Below are 5,555 nucleotides of genomic sequence, written 5' to 3' on the forward strand. Positions count from 1 at the left end.
GGGAAGGATTCCTAGAACCCTAGGAGCCCTCCAAGGTCCTTTTGTTCACCATCCACCATCCCTTCCTCCCACTAGCCCTGGTCACCACTATTCCAACTTCCAATCCTTTAGGTTAGTGCCACCTGTTTTCAAACTTCATACCAATGGACTCATATAGTATGTGCTCTGGGGTCTGGTTTCTATGTCCAGCCTCATGTTAGTTCTTGCTGCTTTTTAATCAGAACTGGCTACATAATTTGTGTGGCCCAGTGCAAAATGAAAGTGTGGACTGTCCCCCCGCAATCCCACCCCCAACACCGTTCAAAAGTTATTAAGAATTTCAAGATGGCAGCTGCAGAGCCTAAGTCGGTCATGTGATTCTTCTGAGTGCAGAGCCCTGTGTAACTCACACATACCCATGAAGCCGTCTTGTTTCCAGTTGCCTATTTGCTCAAGTGGCTCTTCCTTGAGGGCAAGAGCTGTGCTCTGGGCAAGTCACCATCTCTGTGGAGCTTCTTCAGCCTTCGTTCATTAAAACCTTACAAAGGCCTGAGGCCGAGAAGGAGGGTGATCATTATAAGCATCACACCCGTTTAACTGATGCAATGTCTAGACTGAAAATGCTGCGGGACTCAGCCAAGGTCCCACAGTGAGTGAATGCAGGGACGGACCTCAATACAAGCCTTCTGGCTCTAGGCAGCCTGCCCCTGCCTCCAGCTCTGCCCTAGAATCTACTGCATGCCAAGTACTGAACCCAGGATAAACGAAAAAAAGAGTTCCTACCCAGAAGGAACTTTCAACTCAACTGGAAAACAAAAACAGGACTTACACACATGAAAACATTATTAACCAAAACATTTTGTCCTTCATGTGTGGGCCTTGTAGTTGTAAGAACTGGAGGCTGTCTCTGCCTAACCAAGCAAGAAGGATCAACTAGAGAGGGTGCAGCCAGGCACGGTGGCTCACGCCTGTAATCCCAGCACTTTGGGAGGCCAAGGCAGGGGGATCACCTAAGGTCAGTAGTTCGAGACCAGCCTGGCCAACATGGTGAAACCCCGTCTCTACTGAAAATACAAAAATTAGCAGGGCGTGGTGGTGCATGCCTGTGATCCCAGCTGCTTGGGAGGCTGAGGCAGGAGAACCACCTGAACGCAGGAGGCAGAGGTTGCAGTGAGCTGAGATCACACTGTTGTACTCCAACTTGGGCTACAAAGTGAGACTTCATCTAAAAAATTTTTTTTAATTTTTTTTTAAAAAGAGGGGGTGCAGAGCGCCTGCACAGGAAGCTGAGGGCAGGCAGAGCTCCTGGGAGCCCTGGCGAGCAGTGGAGTCCCACCCCAGCTCTCACAGGGACACGGTCTGGTTAGCGTGATGCTGTTGCATCTGTGTACCACACATTCCAGCCATCCATCAGTCCCGGCATCACTTGGTCACAGGACAGCCTCTGATTGGCTGAGCTCTGGCCTGGGGCTCAATCTCGGGCTCTCCTAGAGCTGGGAGACAGACGGAGGGCCTGGCCCCTCTGTTATAACAGTGGGAGGGAGGGCATTCCTCAGAAAGAAATCAAGGGGTCATGAGGACCAGGGATGACAGTATGGTGGCTAAAAAATGACAGAAATTCCCTTTAATGCATGTATTTGTTTAGATCACCAGTACACCAAGCAACAGTGGGGTCTCCTGTCCTTGAAACTGACTTTGCCTGTGCTTGTGGAGGAGGCAGGCAAAACCATTGTAAAAGGCGAGTCCGCAAGCACCCATGTGTTTGTGAAAGTGTGGTGTGCTGGTCACTTTTAGGTGTCAACTTGACTGGGTTAAAGGATACCCAGATAGCAGGTGCAGCATTATTTCTGGGTGCATCTGGTAGGGTGTTTTCAGAGAGATTGGCATTCGAATCAGTAGACCGAGTAAAACACATCTGCCCTCACCAATACAGGTGGGCGACATTCAATCCACCAGCCCAGATAGAACAAAAAGACAGAGGAAAAGCAAATTCACTCTCTTCTGTACCTGGGACATCCACCTTCTCCTGCCCTGGGACATAGAAGCTCCTGGTTCTCAGAACTTCAAGCTCAAACCGAATGACACCATCAACTTCCCTGGTTCTTCAACCTGCAGACGACATACTATGGGACTTCTTAGGCTCCCAATCACTCAGGCCATTCTCCATCATAAATCCCCTCTTCTACGTCTATAGTTATGTCTATAGCGCCACTGTATCCTGTTTGTTCTGTTTCTCTGGACGACCCTGACTAATCCATGTGGTTAAAGTAAAAACCCCCAAGCCCCACACTAACAGCAGAGAAGCTATAACACAGTCAAGCTTCGACTCACCAATGCACATGCCAGAGCCCTCATAGAAACGTGGCTTCCTTGAAGGGAAGACCATGTTATCATCAGGGCAGTGACCTCCAAGGAGCCTGGAAAAGAGTGAGAAGGTCCACTGGCAAGAATGTGGAAAGAATTCCCATCTGTGACACAGGAGAGAGGCCCAGAATCTGGCGGACATGAAGATTCCAATACTGTCTTGTGGGCAGGCACGCATCCCCAGGCCTCACCCCGCACCCTGGGGCTGGAATACACCTCTAAATTGTATCTACCTCCAGTCCCAGCTAGGCAGGACTGTCTTCTGGGAAGTAGATTGTGGGAGCCATGTCGTTTGTGGGTGACAGCTGCCTATTGCTCCCTGGACTGGGCAAAAGGAGCTCCATTTGCCCTCACTACCTCCTCTTCCCAGTGCTAGTCAGAGCAATATCAGTGGCGACGCCATGGGGCATGGTTATGAAAGTGGGAAAATGCGGCCGGGCACGGTGGCTCAAGCCTGTAATCCCAGCACTTTGGGAGGCCGAGACGGGTGGATCACGAGGTCAGGAGATCGAGACCATCCTGGCTAACACGGTGAAACCCCGTCTCTACTAAAAATACAAAAAACTAGCCGGGCGAGGTGGTGGGCGCCTGTAGGCCCAGCTACTCGGGAGGCTGAGGCAGGAGAATGGCGTGAACCCCGGAGGTGGAGCTAGCAGTGAGCTGAGATCCGGCCACTGCACTCCAGCTTGGGCGACAGAGCGAGACTCCGTCTCAAAAAAAATAAAAAAAGAAAGTGGGAAAATGCTTGATCCCACTTGTGCAAGAATTTTCTGCTCTGTGTATGGGTACAGCAGTCACTGAACAGGGGTGGGGGCCAGGGGCTGCTGCTTTGTGTCCATGTGTCCATGTGCTGTGTAACAAATACACAGCAACAGCTAACCGACACATGGACACTCCAAAGCTCAATGGCTGAGAAAAACAGTGATGTCTTATTTTTCATGAGTTTGTGGGAGAGCTGGAGTGCTACTGGAAGTTGAAGGCTTGGCTGAGGCAGCTCTGCTCCATATATTTCACCCTTATCCTAGGACCTGCTGATTTCGTCCTTCTCTTAGAGATGGCAGAAATGCACAAGACAGCATGGAGACACTCAGGGCCTCTGGAACTGGTGCACTGTCACTTCAGCCTGGTTCGGTTGGTCAACACAGGTGTCATGGCCAGCCCAGAGTCACATTGAGAGGGCACTGCAAAGTGAAGTGGCAAAGGGTGTAGATACAGAAAGAGGTGACGAAGTGAGGCCAGTGCTCAAGGGTGAATGGAGCTGGGGGACAGAAACTAGGAAGCCAGTTTGATCCATGCCAGGTTGCAAGAGGAGTTGAGAGGAGAAGAGAGAAGAGTCAAGCCTGGGGGAAATCCCAGGGAGAGAACAGAGACTAGGGAGGCACAAGGCCATGGTGCTGGTGGCTGAAAGTGGCCTGGAGCAAGCTGGCAGTAAGCATGAATCTCATCAGCTTCTCCTTGTGCCAGAAAGGGCTTCTGCCAGGGTGCCCAGGCCCATAAAGCACCACATCAGGGCAGACCTGTTCCAAAGGGCCAGAGCAATTTTAGATGTATCTGTGTTTATTTTTGTTGTTGTTGATTTTTTTTCATTTTTGTTGTTGAGACGAGGTCTCACTATGTTGCCCACGCTGGCCCTGAACTTCCAGGCTCAAGCACTCCTCTCTCTTGGGCGTCAGCTGGGGCTACAAGCATATGCCACAACTTCTATCTGTTTTTATTAAAGCCATATTTCCTGAATTTTAGCCATTCGTATTCAAATTTTAGTGATTTTTTTTTGCCATATCCGCTTGCCGCCTATACTAATACTTACTTGATATTTTTATTTAAATCAACTCATATTTTTTGTTGTCGTTATTTAGTTTTTATTTCATAATCATAAACTTGACTCTGCAATCCAGCTAGGCATGGAAGGGAAGAAGGAAATCTTGGAGCTCAAAGGGAACTGCAGTGACAGCACAAAGATTCTAGGACTCTGTGAGCAAATGGGGTGGAGGAGTGCTCTCCCAAGCTACAGAAGGAATGGTCTCAAGGTTAAGATGAAACATAAGTCGACTGGGCACAGTGGCACAAGCCTGTAATCTCAGCGCTTTGGGAAGCCAAGGTGGGCGGATCACCTGAGGTCAGGAGTTCAAGACCAGCCTGTCCAACATGGTGAAACTCTGTCTCTACTAAAAATACAAAAATTAGCCAGATGTGGTGCTGCTCACCTATAATCCCAGTTACTCAGGAGGCTGAGGCAGGAGAATCACTTGAACCTGGGAGGCAGAGGTTGCAGTGAGCCGAGATTGTGACATTGCATTCCAGCCTGGAAGGCAAGAGTGAAACCTTCTCAAAACCGAAACAAAACAAACACAAGTTAAGCTTATTAGAGTCATTCACAGTCAGCAGTGGTGATCTTCTTGCTGGTCTTGCCATTCCTGGACCCCAAACCCTCCATGGCCTCCACAATATTCATGCCTTCTTTCACCTTGCCAAAGACCACATACTCCCCATCCAACCACTCAGTCTTGGCAGTGCAGATGAAAAACTGGGAGCCGTTTGTGTTGGGTCCAGCATTTGCCTTGGACAAGATGCCAGAACCTGTCTGCTTCAGGATGAAGTTCTCATCATCAAATTTCTCCCCATAGATGGACTTGCCACCAGTGCCATTGTGGTGTGTGAAGTCACCACTCTGACACATAAACCCTGGAATAATTCTGTGAAAGCAGGAACCCTTATAACCAAATCCTTTCTCTCCAACGCTCAGAGCATGAACACTTTCTGCTGTCTTTGGAAACTTGTCTGCAAACAGCTGGATGGAGATGCGGCCCAGGGGCTCATTGAAGAACTTGGTGGGGTTAACCATGGCTGATAGTATGGGGCCCCTGGAGGCAATGGCGGTGTATGCAAAACTCAACTTATATTTTTAATGTAAATATTTAACTTAATAATATTCATGAAGTCATTGACTTCTGTGCTTGTTTATACACACACACACACATATATATATGTATATATATATATATATATATATTTTTTTTTTTTTTTTTTTTTGAGACAGAGTCTCATTCTATCACCCAGGCTGGAGTGCAGTGGCACAATCTTGGCTCACTGCAACCTCCACCTCCCAGGTTCAAGCAATTCTTACGCTTCAGCATCCTGAGTAGCTGGGATTACAGGCATGCGCCACTACATCTGGCTAATTTTTGTACTTAGTAGAGTCAGGATTTCACCAT

At 48.7% G+C, this 5,555-nt stretch overlaps 1 pseudogene; it reads right to left on the reverse strand.

Annotated features, from left to right (window-relative positions):
• Positions 1-4,695: 4,695 nt before the first annotated feature.
• On the reverse strand, positions 4,696-5,185 carry LOC111553946 (annotated as a pseudogene).
• Positions 5,186-5,555: the final 370 nt, after the last annotated feature.

This window comes from Piliocolobus tephrosceles, chromosome 21 (assembly GCF_002776525.5).
Source record: "Piliocolobus tephrosceles isolate RC106 chromosome 21, ASM277652v3, whole genome shotgun sequence".
Lineage (NCBI taxonomy): Eukaryota > Metazoa > Chordata > Mammalia > Primates > Cercopithecidae > Piliocolobus > Piliocolobus tephrosceles.